Here is a 16,913-nt window from a genome sequence, read left to right on the forward strand (position 1 = left end):
GACGCACACCGGGCAACGAACCCTACTGTTGCTCCGCCTTGGGCTCTTTGAGCCGGCAACAGTTTTGGCGTCCCTGGGTGGGCTCGAGGCAAAATTGTGCCTTGCCCGGACTCCTCCAATGGCCGGTGGACGATGGTCACAGCCGACGCCTAGCGCGCACCGGTGCCTTTACCGGGGGCCTCGGCAGAGACGCGTCAGGCTGACCTTGGAGGACACAACGGTGCAACGCGCTCAGATAGTGGAGAAGCAGCTGCGGGCGACGGTGGGGAACCGGTCTCGTGAATAAGGTAGGAACAGTCCAGTGCTGTTAACCTTTTGTTTGCCTGTTAAGACCTGGGGACGCCCAGTGTCTTCCCATAGGTATGGGGCAGGAACAGAGTACAGGCAGGGTATGGTGTACACCCTTAGAATGCATTCTGATGAATTGGAGAGTGTTTGAATCAGATCCATTGGCTAAGAGTAAACTGAAAAGGTTCTGTACAGTAGACTGGCCTCAGTATCAGCTAGAGAGCCAGGAAAGGTGGCCACCGGAAGGATCACTTAATTACAACACGATCCTTCAATTACTCCTGTTTTGTCAGCGAACAGGTAGCTTCTGAAGCTGTTTGTATGTAGAGCTCTTGTAAAAATCCCTCATCATATGCCCCAGAGCTGCACTGGGAGGAGAACTGTCCGTGGGAATGTCTGTCTCTGCTGGGCTCATGCCATTTGAATTTATTGACTGTGCAGCAAGATAAAATGCATCGTGGTAATAGGAAATAATGGTCTTGGTGTGTGTGTGTGTGTGTGTGTGTGTATACCAGTGTGAGTGTCTCTCCTGTGTAAGTGCCCTGTAGGAAAGATCCATAGTTTATGTGCTGCTAGCAGGGACAGAGCACCCTCTGTGTGTGTGTAAGTGGAAAATGGGGGAGGGACAGTCTAAACATTTTTACCTCACCCCCTAAGGGTACCCCAGTATGTTACATGTACGTACATTATGGTCCTGAAACCTGCAGGTATTTAGAGAATTGGAATCTTTACACGTGTGAAAATCTATCTAAACAATGCCCATTAGAAGGTATCTTCAATCTAAATAAGATCATATATCTCAGAGGAGCTTTTAATCACAAAGAAAAGCCTCTGACACAGTGTGAGCAATTTGTCTAGGAACGGGTTAATTTGAAACTCGGCTAACCCCAGAGATAAGGAGAAAGCTGCTCTGTGTACAAGGTCAAAAATCAGTACAGACTATGTTAAGTACAGAAAAAAAAAAAAAAAAAAGGATCGGGCCCAGGCGGCCAGGCAACAGACAGATAGGGTGGAGAAAAGGTTGGAAACGTTTAGGTGTAGTGAAAAAAACAAAGACAAAAACAGAGTAAGTAAGTATACGCATGTGGGTTCAAATACTCAGAAGAATATTTGGAATGGTGATCTGAGTTGGTAAGTGGTTGTTGAAAGGACAAGCAAGTGATTTAAGGCACAGTGAAAAGTTAACTCTATAGTTGCTGGAGGGAACAGCAGTTGAATTTTGTAAATGTACTAAAGTAAAAGTTCTTGGTGTCTTTGAAATGTTTGTAAATAAATTCAGGCAAAGAAATTATTAGATTGCAATCATTTGGCTATGAACAATTTTGTTAAATTAGCTGAAGAATGTATCCACTGCTATGTAATTAAAATTGTATTAGGCTCTAAGAGCACTGTGAGTGATGATGTTTTCTTTCAGTGTTTACAAGCAGGAGTTACAAGTAAAAAGTGAGCCAGCAAGCATCTGTATTAATGCAAATTATCTAACTAATAAGATAGGAGCCACTAAAACAGGGGCTGCCTATAAAACACATACAAGACAATATGGGGTAATTCTCCTAAATTAACAAGAGTATTTGTATATTTTAAGTAATGATTGCCTGCCCAGAAGGGGTAGACTTTTGTTTCTGTCTTTCAGATAATCAAAGAGAAAACTAATGCCAGCTGAACAGCATTCAACATATCATGCATTTACTGACAGAGTAACAATTATGTTTTGTGTTCTATGTATGTTCTGTCTTGTGGTGTTTGTCTCAAGTGGCCAGAATTGTTGTGATTAATATTTTTTATGGGATGGTCTAATTTAAAATCAAGTGGCAGTGTTAAATTGAAATGCAGATACTTGTTTTGTTTTATTTAAAATACAAAGTGTTTGAATATATCAGAAAAATGTGATATACTAAAGTCTAATACATTTTCTTAAGTAAGAGAAAGAAACTTTATTAGCCAAATCTTTTAATTTAAAGTGGTTATTAAAATTTGCATACTAACAGTTTTTGAAAGCAAGGACATGGAAAGTTAATCCACTCCCCATATTGTACATGGGATCCTTCTGGCTACCTCAGACTTCTAGCCAGAGGGCTAGGGATGGTGGAAAGCTATTGGACTAGAGGTTGTATTGAGTGAACTCATCAAAGTGGGTGTGCTTGTCCTGGCCTGTTGTTCTAAAGCTCTGTAATAAGGTTATTTTAGTGAAAGGGTATATGTGGCATACATTAAATAAGACTAATGTACTGTGTATGTGTTTATTGTTAACAAAAGGTGTATAAGTAAAAGTTTCCTTTGTAGGTTAAAAAGAAGCCAAAAGGAAAAAATGAGTTAACTGAGAAAGTAAATAGTTAACATACTCAGTTTCAAAATAAGACACTGACTCCGTTCAAGGACACAGCCAAGTTTTAGCTGTGAGCAAACAACCAAGAAAAGGGGGGGACTTGAATATACCCAAGCAGATGTAAAATCTGCAAAGACACTAATGCAATGTGTTAGGTTTTTTTCTCACAGGTAAAGAAGAAACAACCCAAAGATCCTAGCAGCCCTACCACTCCTAGGAACCAGGAGCCTGGGTCTACATAAAGATCCATCAACAAAAGACTGCCTTGGCTCCACGCTGGAAAGGCCCTTTCCAAGTCCTGCTGTCTACCAACACTGCTGTGAAGTGCCAAAGACTGACTGCTTGGACCCAGGATTCTCACTGCAAAAAGACCCCTCCACATCAGAAGAATTTTCCTATTGATGATTAGCCTATTCTTTCTTCTAGTTCTACTGTGCTTCTGGACAGCAGGGAAAAAGCTCCCTTGTCCACTGACAGACCAACTGTGCCTTTAGACTTTTCTAGAAAAAGCACAGCTATTACAGGGTGATATGTGCTGGAAACCTCTCCCCTGTAGGATGCTAAACCACAATTGTTTTGGGAAAGAAGAAGAAACACTCACTCCACTGACATTGCCAAAGTCCAGGAATTCCTGACCAGAAAGGACATTGAGAACTGACCCTGGTGAAGAAACAAAGAATTACACACTGGCAGGAAGAAACTTGTGGGACCCATGTTTGGGAATGTGGTATTAATTGGATTTTGGGGTTTATTCTACAGGCTGCGCCCTGTGTTTTGGATAAATCCTTCAGTATGTATTGCCCTCCCTAATTGGATTTTAAATGACATTGCCTTTATTCAGTTTTCAGATCACTTTTACATACCCAGATTGCTCACAAGGGGCTGCCATTAGATTAGCACAACAAAGAGCCTGGGTTATTTCCTCTGGAAAAAGAGGAAATTGGGCAGATCCCTGTGGGCTGGGGCTAACAGTGTAACAGCCATTTGGAATATTCTTAAAGGCCAAAAACATGATAAGAAATTGGGCCGACCAGAAAGGGCCACTAGCCTTATTTCTGAAGTTCAGCTAACCCAAGTATAGGCTGAAGTTGGTGAGTTACATGTCATTTCCACCCTTAGTTCTATAACCCAGAAGTTACTGACAGAGATGGTATTGAATATCACTGAGGCTGGGAAGGTATTGCAGTGGGATCTAGTATGTTTAGAAATTCAGGATTTCCTGAATGACCAGCTGATGGCCATTCAGAGTGATCTTGAGCACCAGATTTGACCCACTGCCCTTACAGACACATCAGGAGTACCATCTGATCTGTGGTCATGGAGACATACTTGGACACTTTCTGAATGGAAGTGTGGACATTCACAGTGCTCCTTCCAAGCATATGGACCGGTTAGGGTGGGTGTGGCTTCCACATACCGAATCCTGCTGGATCCATGGGGAGGATGCATATGGGACTGAATTATTCACCGAGACATCTGGGAAATTAAACCACTTGGTATACCTACCTGATTTATAGTCAGTGCCCCAATCCCTTAGTTGTTAAATGAACATTCCACTCTTTTGTCCATGCATTCATTCCTGGGTTGGGGGTAACTAAGCTCAAAAGAGCAGTTGTACATATATCTGTAAAGCTTCATTGTTTTTTGTTTTTAAAGTTTGAGAAAACTCGCCAAAAGTTTGTTGAGTATTCTCAAAGGGGGGGATTGTTGGTGCCACTAGGCCTGAGTAAACCAAAGTTGTGACTTTGGGCCTATGTGACCCAAAGTACCTTTATGTAAAGTGCTTTTGTTAGCCTTACTAAACTTTTGTAACCTTTTGTGTTATGTGCTAATTACTGCAGTGGTAAGGTTGCTTGATACTAGATGTAGCCAATATTAAATAAGATAGGCGGAAAGCAGGTGCTGTAATTAAAGTTATATGCATGAGAACGTAGCCCCCACAGTGGGAAAGTACAGATAACTGATCACAGAAAAGTTGCTAACGAGCTAAGGTGGTTTTTTGCCAAGTATGACTTAACTGCTTTATGTGATTGCTATTGCAAAGTGTATTTGCTGCATGGGAATGAAAGGTGGGGGGAGAGGAGGAGTGTGGGGGTAATGGGAATGCGTAGCTGAAGTTCTGTATAAAGAGAGGAAAACTGCTTGTATCGGGGTGCAGGATTTGAGAATGCTTTTCTCCCTGGCACCTATTTGGGCTTAAATAAACCTGGTTTTGCTTCTCCACCCTGGTGTGATAATTAGTGCGACGCACACCGGGAAACGGACCCTACTGTTGCTCCGCCTTGGGCTCTTTGAGCCGGCAACAAGCTGCAGCAAGCGGAGCCAGAGGAGCAGCCCAGGGAGCTGGAGGCAGAGCCGCAGCAGCACTGGGGCTGGAGGTGGGTGCAGTGAGCAGCGTGGGAGAGCGAGGGGGACCCTGGGCAGAAGGCCCAGTGCAAGGAGATGCCACCAGTCAAGAGATCTTGCAGGCCAGACTTTTGGGGGTGGGGGGATCATATCCCCTACATGGGGGCTGACACTGGGAACAAGGGCCTGTCACCTAGAGCATGTGGCCACTGCCAGAGCAAGTGTCCAGCCCGTGGTGTCCCTGCAGCACAGCCAGGGCCTGGGGAGGAGGCCTGGGACATGTGAGGGAGAGACTGTGACCTGCCCTGACCCTCCAGAGACGCTGGTTGTGATCTCCCTGCACCACAGAACAGGGTGACGTGTTTTCCTTTCCCATCTTTCCTTATGTTTTACATTGATTGCTGGGTAGTAAATGGTGTTTGCTTGAAGCACATGCAATGAGGAGTGGGTCAGGGAAGTGCCCAGAGCGGAGCGAGTACCCCAAAGTGAGGACACTGTAGCCCCCGTTCAAGTGATCATGGCAAGATTGGAGGTCAAGCCCCCTAGGAATCCTGGGCCCAGCCTTGTTAGGGATACAAGGTCTCTGCCATACATGAGAGTAGAAAGAGAGTCCTTGAGGTCAGGCAGCCTCTGGGTAAGGGGGTGGGGACTCAGATCCTTCCGCTGGCCAATTCCACTGGGGTCGTGTATAAGCCAGATTAGACTCTCCTTACACTTATGCTCTGTCCTCACTGCTTCTCTCTCTTCCTTCCCCTCATCTCTGCTGCTCCCCCTCTGGGCTTTCTCAGCACCTGGCCCCACAGCACTTCCTGGCAGCCAGAGACTGCGCTTTCTGCATCTGCCGATGTGGCCTCTCTCCTGATTGCTAAGGAAAGGAACCTTTCCAGGAAATGGCTACAGCTTCTGGGAATCCCTGTGTGGCTGTGAACAGCATATGGGTCCTGGCACACAAGGCAACTTAAAAGCTGAGCACCCAGACAGGGGCTTGAACCCTGGACCCTCAGATTAAGAGCCTGATGCTCAACCAACTGAGCTACCTGGGCTTGTTGAGAAACATCTTCACCGTTAAAGCAATAAAGAATCCTGTGGCACCTTATAGACTAACAGACGTTTTGCAGCATGAGCTGTGGGTGAATACCCACTTCTTCGGATGCAAGTGGTGGAAATTTCCAGGGCAGGTTTATATATGCAAGCAAGAAGCAAGCTAGAGATAACGAGGTTAGTTCAATCAGGGAGGATGAGGCCCTGTTCTAGCAGTTGAGGTGTGAAAACCAAGGGAGGAGAAACTGGTTCTGTAATTGGCAAGCCATTCACAGTCTTTGTTTAATCCTGAGCTGATGGTGTCAAATTTGCAGATGAACTGGAGCTCAGCAGTTTCTCTTTGAAGTCTGGTCCTGAAGTTTTTTTGCTGCAGGATGGCCACCTTAAGATCTGCTATTGTGTGGCCAGGGAGGTTGAAGTGTTCTCCTACAGGTTTTTGTATATTGCCATTCCTAATATCTGATTTGTGTCCATTTATCCTTTTCCTTCACCGTTCAGCACAAGAGCGAGCAGGCAGGCAAACGAGAGGCAAAAAAAGTCCCAGGAACCCCTCCTCTTTTTCTGCACAGCCACTGCCTGTCAGCAGGGTTCCCCCTCCTCCTCCTCAGTGAGACTAAATCTAAGCACCTAGACAGCCAGCCTGTCCGCTGCACCCCAATCCCCCATGCCTGAGCCTCCCTGCCAAAGCCCTGCACCTGGCCCCATACAATTAAGTCTCACATCTCGCTGGGAACTCGACTTCTTGTGCCCAGAGCGTCTCGGCCCCCTCAGCAGATGACCCGAGAAACACAGTGTCCAGCTTTTCCAAAGAAGAGCTTAGACCCCCTCATCATGTGGCCTAAAGGATAAGGCATCTCCCTGTGGATCGGATGATTCAGGATTTGAGTCCCCTCATGGTTGTGCTCACTTTGTGCTGCAAGTCCTGCTCCCTTCAGGGCTGGAACCTCTTCTTGGTCACTCAGGCCAATGCTCTGGCTTCAGCTAGAGCCCCGGGAAGGAGTTGGGGGGGTGGGTGTCACAAAGGCTGGGGCATGAGCCCCAGGTGCTTCCAGTCTCGCCTTTGCCATTCCTGACTTGCCAAAGAAAATGGGCGGCTGCCCGGGCTAGCGTGTGGAGCAGTTTCCCTCTTCCTGTCCCTGTGCTGGAGGGTACTTGCTAAATAGCACCTTTGGAGCCTGGGTCTTTCTCTGCTTCTCGCCAGCTGGGGAAAAGCCTCTTGGGGTAAAATCTCCTGCCCCACTGCCAAAGTGAGCACAGAGCGTGGGAACAGTAAGAGGCCCCACCGGGGGGGCTGGCCCTGCTTTCCTACCGTCTTCTGATGTTGGCCACAGAGCATCAGCAGCCGCCCCGCATGCTCCTCTGCGGGTGGCCTTCAGTGGGGGTTTGGCATGGCAGGGAGCAGGCTGGCTGAGTGTTTTTGTGCCCATCTGAAGGCCACACATAGGCATGGTCCTGCCCTCCTCTGGCCCTGACCTCAGTTGCTCTGTGGCTTTTAAGCCTTCCCTTGGAGCCATCAGCACCAGCCGCCTCTGCTCCAGGTGCCCAGAGGAGGAGAGGTGCTGGGCTCCAGCCTGGGAAGCCTGGCCCTGGCCCTGCTTCCTTTAAATGCCATGTGGGCAAGAGGAAGAGCTGCAGCGACAGGGACCAAAGTTGTGGGCATCAGGTGAAGCAGAAAGAAACCCAACCGTCAGGTCAACCCGCAGGAATCTCTAGCCAGATAGTTAAGTTCTAGGACCCCGCCCTATGGTGGCCCAGCTGGACCAGAGACCCATCTCCCAGTGGGCACCAGTGACCCAGGAGGAGGAGAAACAAAACATCCACTCTAGTTCAGCCAGGGAGAGAGTAACCGAGCACATTGGGCTCCAAGGCTTTACAGCAAACCACCCTACCTGGCAGAGGCCCCACTGAGATTTGAACTCAGATTCCAGGATTCAGAGTCCTGAGTGTTGTCCATTACACCATGGGACCTGCTGCTGTTTTGCTTTCTAGACCCCTGTGACTCTCAGCTGGCTGGCTTCCACTCTGCACTTATTGCTTCCCACCAGCGGCTTCCTCTCGCAGGACTCTCTCTCCTCCTCCAGCGACTGTGGGCCTGCACGGCTGGATCCGCGGGTCCTGCCCTGAATCCCCGCATCCCCCTGCTTTGTCTCCATTCCCTGCAGGCTGCAAAAATGTCAGGGGAGGCCGCTCCTCCCTTCACTCGGTGCTCCCGCTCATATCAGCCAACTGCAGCCTCATCTCCTGGAACTCGGGCAGCTGTCGCTTGATCCTGTTCTACAGTCACACGCTGACTGGCTCCCCTGCCTGGATGCTCTTGTGGAAATCCCACAGGCAACACTGCAGGACTTGGCACTGTTGGTTTCTTTAATGTTGTGGTGTTTGCACGACTGCCAGAACAAAGCCGCCAACTCCTCCCTCACCGACTCCCACCAATCCCCCTGGTTGCCATAGAACCCTCTGATGCTTTCCCGTTCTGCCAACACCACCAGGCCTCGGCCCCCTGCTCCTTTATCTTGCAAGCTCTGGATGTTCAGGTTCCAATATCCTCTGCCCTGGGTCAGGGACAGGGGTGGCTCCAGGCACCAGCGCAGCAAGCGGCGGGGGGGTTGCCTGCTGGTCGTTGTGAGGGTGGCAGTCAGGCTGCCTGCAGGAGGTCCCCTGGTAATGCGGATTAGGCGGCATGTCTGCGGGAGCTCTGCCAGTGCCCCGGCTTCAGCAGCAATTCGGTGGTGGTACGCTGAAGGCACAGGATCGGCAGACCTCCCACAGGCATGCTGCTGAATCCGCCTTACCAGAGGACCTCCCGCAGGCATGCCGCCGAATCCACCTTACCAGAAGACCTCTGGCAGGTGTTGGGATAGATCTGTATTACATTATACACTAATGTTAGATGTGTAGAAAGTGTGACTAGAAAGGAGCAGTGTGACGGTGCTGCCTGTGGGAGCCAGCTGAGGTCACTCAATCAGGGTGAACTGCAAACAAAATGGGGCAGACAAACCCCAAACATTGGTGGTTATTCCAGTACTTAGATTTACCAACCAGCACAACACAGCTTCTGTAGCACCTCACTGGTTACTCAGAAGTCCAAACAACGCAGTTCCCAGCCTCCGGCCTCTGTCCAGACACACACATCAGATATGATGATGATTCCTGAAAATCTGATCTCATCATATAAAAGAAAAGGTTCTTCCAATCCCAAAGGATCAGCCACATACCCAGGTCCAATTATAACTTAGATCTTACCCAAAATACACGCTACAGCCAATTCTTATTAACTAAGCTAAAATTTATTAAAAAAGAAAAGAGAGAGAGTGTTGGTTAAAAGATCAATATACAGACAGACTTGAATTCAATTCTTGAGGTTCAGATGCATAGCACAGATGAGCTTGTAGTTGCCAAAAGTCCTTTTAGAAATAGTCCATAGATTATAGTCCAATGTCCATATTCAGGGTGACTCCAGTCAGTGACTCGGGATCTCAATCCTTATGGCTTAAGGTTTCCGTCTCTTGAAACCCAAAGCAGTTCTGAGATGAAGCAGGATCATGTCCCAGGCTTCTTATATAGTTCCAGCAGCTTTTCAGCCTGAGAAAACTATAGGCTTAACTCCTTCTCCCAAACATCCTGGCAATTAGCACAGGGTAATTTACCCATTAAACAGTTCAGATACAGGTTAGTACAACCTTCAAAGAGACACAGAGACAATAATGCTATTTCACTCAAGTATCATCATAAATATTAATATTCCTTTTTTGATCTTTGAATTAAAACTACAGCAATAGACAAGACTTGTTTGCTGACATCACAAGCCCTGAGCAAACATCTCCCCTTCTACCTCTAACAGTGCAGACTTGCATTTCAAAGCTCTGTTCATTTACAGATCTTCCTAACCAGTCCTTAAGGTTCACCCATGGGTCAGGTCAGTGGGTGAGGTGAGTTAATTAACTCTTTCTGGCCCTGTCACCTTTCAATGAAATATTATATTACATTCATAACGTCACAGGAGGTCAGGAATGGGATGGCAGGGGCTGCGGGTCGGGAGTGAGGGGCACCATCAGAGCTGGAGGGAGCGCAGGGGGCTGCGGGTCGGGAGTGAGGGGCACCGGCAGAGCTGTAAGTCTGGAGGTCAGGACTGGGATAGCAGGGGCTGTGGGTCGGGAGTGAGGGGCACCAGCAGAGCTGTGAGTCTGGAGGTCAGGACTGGAATGGCAGGGGCTGCGGGTCGGGAGTGAGGGGCACCGTCAGAGCTGGAGGGAGCGCAGGGGGCTGCGGGTTGGGAGTGAGGGGCACCAGCAGAGCTGTGAGTCTGGAGGTCAGGACTGGGATGGCAGGGGCTGCGGGTCGGGAGTGAGGGGCACCAGCAGAGCTGTGAGTCTGGAGGTCAGGACTGGGATAGCAGGGGCTGCGGGTCGGCAGTGAGGGGCACCGGCAGCACAGTGACTGAGGAACTCAGCAGGGAGTCCTGGGGGCTGTGGGTCAGGAGTGAGGGGCACCAGCAGAACTGTGAGTCTGGAGGTCAGGACTGGGATGGCAGGGGCTGCGGGTTGGGAGTGAGGGGCACCCTCAGAGCTGGAGGGAGCGCAGGGGGCTGCGGGTCGGGAGTGAGGGGCATCAGCAGAACTGTGAGTCTGGAGGTCAGGACTGGGATGGCAGGGGCTGCGGGTTGGGAGTGAGGGGCACCCTCAGAGCTGGAGGGAGCCCAGGGGGCTGCGGATCAGGAGTGAGGGGCACCAGCAGAGCTGTGAGTCTGGAGGTCAGGACTGGGATAGCAGGGGCTGCGGGTCGGGAGTGAGGGGCACCGTCAGAGCTGGAGGTAGCGCAGGGGGCTGCAGGTCAGGAGTGAGGGGCACCAGGAGAGCTGTGAGTCTTGAGGTCAGGACTGGGATAGCAGGGGCTGCGGGTCAGGAGTGAGGGGCACCATCAGAGCTGGAGGGAGCGCAGGGGGCTGCGGGTCGGGAGTGAGCAGCACCAGCAGAGCTGTGAGTCTGGAGGTCACATCTGCAGGGAACAGTTCTGAACTTGGAGCACTTACAACTTGGAGAGTCTTTGTAGGGCATCCCAAAGGTTTCCTGTATTCACAGACAGTTGTTGAGATGGTTCACCCAATTCCTCACCTGTGCACACGGCTCTCGGGAGCACTTTTTTTCAGAGCCATAGATGTCTGAGACCCACGGCTGGTCCCCTCATTCCAGCTGCGAGATCACATCAGGTTTGGAAACTGGAAACCCTGGGAAGGGAAAGAAAACAAGGAAGGTCCATGGAATTTGTGGGATACTTGTCACAAGGAATATTCCATGGTTTTAACCCCAGCTCATTTTTAAGACGTAACACCCCAAGGCCGGCTTCCTTGGCTCAAAGTGGCAGGAGAGTTATTATTATAAATCATATTCATGACCTTAGTGCGTAAGAGCCAACAAACCATGGGCCCCTGTTGTGCTAGGCACAGCACAAACCCAGAATAGAAGCTGGCCCATGCCCTGAAGAATTTACAGTCTAACTAGACAAGACAGACACAGATGAGGGAAGAGGTGGAACCCACCAGCAGAGTGAACTATGTGAAGGCAGAGGGACAGATCTGATGAACACAGGTATAGATCTTGAGACTATTGTATTTAATGTTATGACTAGGGCCAGTGTTTTCCAGAAATTGTGGCTGTTACTGCATTTCCCCCTGAAATTACTCTTCATTTCTGGAATCACCCTTCGTATCCAGAATAGCTGAACAGAAGGTGGTTGGGGATGCAGGGTCACAAACCCCACATTTCTGCCTGGAGACCCCTGACTCCTCCCCAGGGCACGGGGCAGAGGCTGGGGGCTGGCTGCTTTTGAGACTTGCTGCCAATTTCTTCCCTCCTCATACAAGTCTGGGCTCAGAAAAAACACTGGAGCTTCCCCTTGGGAGACGGGGCACTTGGCAGTGGGACGCTGGGCACCCTCATCGTGCTGCAGCGCAGACGGCATCAACAGCACCTCTCCCCTGCTCCTCTCCCCTGCACACAGCTGGTTCATGCCCTGTCTCCCCGGCACACAGCCGGCTCCAGGCTCTCAATGCCCAGTGTCTGGGCCCCACCTTCCCCACACAGCTGGCTCCTGTCCAGTGGTGAGCTGGAGCCGGTTCCCACAGGTTCTCAAGAACCGGTTGCTAAAATTAGACCTCCGTGGAGAACCAGCTGTTAAAGGGCCAGGGGGTGGGCAAAGAACTCTGGTCTGTGGGCCGGACCATCCTGTTGCTCCCAGGATTCCCAGCTGGGGAGGCTGAGGCTCCCCCGGCCCTTCCCCCGCTTCCCCCCAGCTGCAGCGTGGCCAGCCGCTGGCACCAGCTGGGCAGCTCAGCTGAGCTCTGGAGTCGTCCTGCTGCCACTTTTTGAATGGCCCAGCAAGGTGGGGCGGGGGGCTGCTGCAAGCTCCAGGGCTGGCCAGAGGAGACGGGAGGGGGCAAGTGGGGCAATTGGCCCAGGCCCTGCAGGGGCCTCCGGCCCCATGAGGATCTCTCCCCTGCCCCCTCCCCCACTCCCCTCCCTTAAATCAGAACTTTTTATAGGGAACCGGTTGTTAAGATTTTGGCAGCTCATCACTGCTCCTGTCCCCTCCCCCCAATGCATTTTCATGTTGTAAAGGATTATATATTGCTCATGCTTGTCAATTACTCTGTTTTCGCTGCCAGCAAACACTGGCCCTACTTATGACTGTTATCTTTGAGCCAGCCCTTGAAAGCACGAATACTTCACAGACTGTGGTGCTGAGATGGGCCAGATGATACCGGGGAGGCTGAGGGATGGGGAGATGGGTTTCCTGTGCAATCTGGTGTCACTAAGGCTGGATCTCAAGGCTGGTTATGCAGAACTCCATCTTCTGAAGCTTTGCCCCGCACAGAAAGGGGCAGTGACTGATTTTACCTCTTTCGGGAGACTGAATATGACAGACTTTTTGGAGAGAAACAGTTGAGCCAGGCTGCTGTAGAAAACAGTTTGATTTCCTTTCACTGAGCCTGTCCGTTTGTCTTCACTCCGGTAGAGCTCCCTGCATCTGCGAGCCCAGTTATTCCTGCTCCCAAGAACGTAACGAGTCCGTGTATACTTCACTCAGCCAAGGGGAGATCCTCCCATGGACAGGTGACAATTATTCCCTTGTCTCTGTCGGGTATTCCACTGATGTAGGTTGGTCCCAGCCTGTCCTTAATGACCCATTCATATCACCCCGTGACAGCTCCGTGATAAAACACCTCATGTCTCCTGCTCTTTATAATCATGGCAATACCAACCACAGAGGGAAACTGAGGTGTGTATTGGCATCATAGAAGTATCACCAAAATTCCTGCCTCTATCACACACACACTGCTCACAGCCCTTGGAGAGAAAGCAAAGCACGGGAACTGGATGTTAGTCCAGTGAACACAGTGGAGGACAAGCTGCAATCCGCACACCCTGGTCAAACAGGAGAGGCAGGTGGGTCCCCACCCATAGAGAGGGGCTGGCTAGAGGCCTGATACCCGAGAGGCCATTGCTTGAGCAGACCATGGAGGCAGGTCAAAGGCTTCGCTACCCCAGAACTGTGGCATCGCAAAAGCAGATTTTGGGGAATTAGGAAATCTAGTGACTCAGGTGTAATGGGAGGGAGAATTAAACTCCCCAGTGTGTGGAGAAGGCTGGGGAATTAAACACTAAAATTCAGGAGCAACAGCCTCTAATTCTTCCGAAAAGAAGGAAGTTTGGGGTGGGCTTTAGCAATTAGGTTGCACCACATTCATAGATTGGAATTATTAATTAATAAGTGATGTAAATCATGAGTATTAATGCTTGATGCTTATGGACTTCCCAAAGGCCATGTATGGGTTGGGGCAGCTATTGACATTCTTGTAATCAGAGAAAAGGAGCAGATATGGTATATAGCCATCCTATTACCATAAGGAAGTGGATAAAATACCTCTCCTAGTTACCAGGTTTTCATTTTGTCGGGTCCCTGAGACAGTGTAAACTGAAGCAGGGCTCCCTTCTGATGGGCTCTCTTGCCCGTCGATCTTTCTTTCCAATGGTGTCGGTATCTTGTAAGTATGCACAGTGCAAAACCCTCTTTACTGTACTTACCTTAGTTTAATCGTTACGTGTATTGAGCCTGGCCTATGAGTTCAGTTATAACTGTCTGGATTAAATCACGTTTCTGCGTTTCACCAAATTCCATCTTCTCAATTAACTCTGAGTAGCCCTGTACAAGGGCAAGTTGTGCCCCAACCTGTAATCTTATAAGTGTAGAAACTGTCCAGGCTACACCACCGCCCTGTGACATCATCAGCCAAGCGCCCATTGGTGCCTGGGACGTGGCCCTGGTGTGGGAGGGAGGATGCAGCAAGGACTCAGGGTCGGAGGCCGGGGTCACTGTGCATTGAGATGGGGAGGCCATATGGGGAGGGGGGTAATGAGCGGGAGAGGGAGGGCAAGAGTTATAATAATAATAGTGGGGGGGGGATGTATAATGAAGTGAAACTGAACAGAAAGAAAACTGGAGTGGAGGCTCTAAAGCAACAAGGCTTGGGAAGGGATTCGGGGTTAAAGGTCTGGGATCCCCCAGAGCTCTGGATCCCCAAACCTCTCCTCCCTCCCACTGACCCACCCAGCCCCCGTCCCGGGTGCCCTTCCCACACTCCCTCCTCTTCCCACTACTCTCAGCCGGCACCACCTCCCGGCACCTTGGGAACTTCTTGTGTTCCCTCCTCGTCTCTCACAACCTCCTCCCTCCCTTCTTAGCTCTAACCCTGCACACTCCCTCCCCATGTCCTGGCACCCCAGAATTATCTACTCCCCCTTCTCCTCCCCTCCCATAGCTCTGTTCTCCCTTCACCCGTGGGGTCCTGAATGGCAACATTATACACTCTCCTATCAAAAGAGGAGCTCACCTGACTGTCACACAAGCCAGGCATGAGTCACACACCTATTAACTCAATTTAGAATTCTACAGGTGGCATATTTTCCTCCTAAAATGAGGAAACGGCATGAAAGCGACAGTTATTAATGTAGTTATTAAGGTATCCTATAAGGATACTGTAGCAGGGTGGACCCTGCTCCTGCCCGGAGGGGCTTGAAATGCTGCCTGCCAGGGCTTGAGAGCGGTGGCTCTGGAAGCTGGGCTGATTAAGGAAGTGGCTGCAGCTGGAGGCCACGCCCCAAACTGAAGCCCTGGGGCTTATAAGAAGGCAGGGAAGCCAGGAGCAGTCAGTCTCTCCCTCTGCTTCCAGAGAGAGATGGGCCTGGCTGCTTAGAGTTTGAAAAGGTACCTATGGTGAAGCAGGGCTGGGGAAGGGCTGAGGAGCTAGGGAAGCTCCAGCCTGGAAAGCCCCAGGCTGCGGCCTAGGAAAGGGCAAGAGGTACTGGGGGTTGCAAGGGACAACCCAGGAGTAGGTAAAGCAGCAGGTCCAAACCCCTTTTGCCTGTGATGAGTGGGCCGATGCTGCAGTCTGCCCCAGGGTGTGGGGCTAGGCCATGACTGTCAGTGCCCACTACTGAGGCAAAGTGGGGATAGTAGGGTGGGGGTTCCCCTGGGAGGGGGAGACCCAATTATAGTTAAAGGGGCACCGGGTCCTGGGAGGGACACGGGGCCGATAGGAAAAAGGGGGATCACCGGCCTGCAGAGGGCACTCCGGGCTGGAAAAGAGCTAATTCCTTGGAAAAACCAGCAGGAGGCGCCGCGGCGCTGAGTAGCCCGTTTACAGATACATTAAATGCAATTTTAAAATGACTGTTAGCACCAAAAAGGCACATGTCCAAAAATTATTTTAGTGGGTGGGAGATAAGGCAAAAAAAGTGGGGCAAGGGAACTTGTCAAAACTTGTATGACAATTAAAGGTATAAAGTTATCACTGCTCAGATTTTTTAGAGCCCCCACAGCTTCTAATAACCGAGGGGACAGGACTCCTCACCCAGCAAGACCACTGTCTCATAGTTCTCCTGCATGACGTCTCTGCAGAGGGCTCTCTGAGCGGGGTCCAGCAGAGCCCACTCTTCCCTGGTGAAATACACAGCCACCTCCTCGAAGGTCACCGGCCCCTGAAAGAGCAAGAGTCCCACACTCAGTACCTGCTGCCCCACTCACAGCCCCACTATTCATGGGGGAGAGGAGCCAATCAAAGGGAAGCTCTGGGTGGCTCACAGGCAGGAGTCCCACCTCCACCCCATTCACAGCATCCAGGAAATGCCAGGGTGAGGGGACGAAGCGAGAGCCCCTTGTCTCTCCCAGCAGATCCATCACCCCCCTACTAGCCACAGCCGGACACAGGGGATGGAGCCCCTAGCAGGGCGCAGGGAGAGCTCGCTGGCAGAGAGCCCAGCGCTGTTCTCATTGTGAAGAGTTGGACAGGACCAGACTTAGTGGGGGGCAGACGACATGACGGTCCAGGGGGGCCTTGCTGAGGGGGTTCCTCCAGCAGGGGTGTCCTGTCTCTCCTCCCCCCACTTCTCTTCAGCTGTCTGCCCCTGCAGCTCTTCCTGCAGCCCTGCCCCCTCCCCCCCCCACTTGGAGCTGCCCCTGCCAAGCTGCTCCCAGGAGCCTCCCGTGTGCTGTGCGGGGGGCGGGGGGGGGAGTTTGCTGATGTCAGGGTGGCCCCACCCTCCTGCCTCTGCCCAGTCTCTGCTGAGCTGAGCAGGGGGGACAAGAGTCTGTGCTGCTGCCTCTGGGTCAGGAGTGGGAGCTGCTGGCCCCTGCTGCTGTGTGAACGAGCCTTCGGACTAGTGAGTGCCGCTGGGCTGGGAGTGACAGCGGGTGTGTCTCTCCCCCGCCGCCCCCCACACACTCACCCCACAATAGACACTTCAATTACTGTTATTACTTCTTTTTACTTCCTGTCAAAATGTGCAAAGTGCACATAGTCTCTGTAATTTTATTCTTTCACATTCGGTCAGGATGACAGTGCTGGTATTTTAGCTTT

At 50.8% G+C, this 16,913-nt stretch overlaps 2 non-coding genes across 2 annotated transcripts; both read right to left on the reverse strand.

Annotated features, from left to right (window-relative positions):
- Positions 1-5,930: 5,930 nt before the first annotated feature.
- On the reverse strand, positions 5,931-6,003 carry TRNAK-CUU. Its single transcript has one exon. It is a non-coding gene; the product is annotated as a tRNA-Lys (tRNA).
- Positions 6,004-7,897: 1,894 nt separating this feature from the next.
- On the reverse strand, positions 7,898-7,969 carry TRNAQ-CUG. The gene has a single exon. It is a non-coding gene; the product is annotated as a tRNA-Gln (tRNA).
- Positions 7,970-16,913: the final 8,944 nt, after the last annotated feature.

This window comes from Mauremys reevesii, linkage group 12 (assembly GCF_016161935.1).
Source record: "Mauremys reevesii isolate NIE-2019 linkage group 12, ASM1616193v1, whole genome shotgun sequence".
NCBI lineage: Eukaryota > Metazoa > Chordata > Testudines > Geoemydidae > Mauremys > Mauremys reevesii.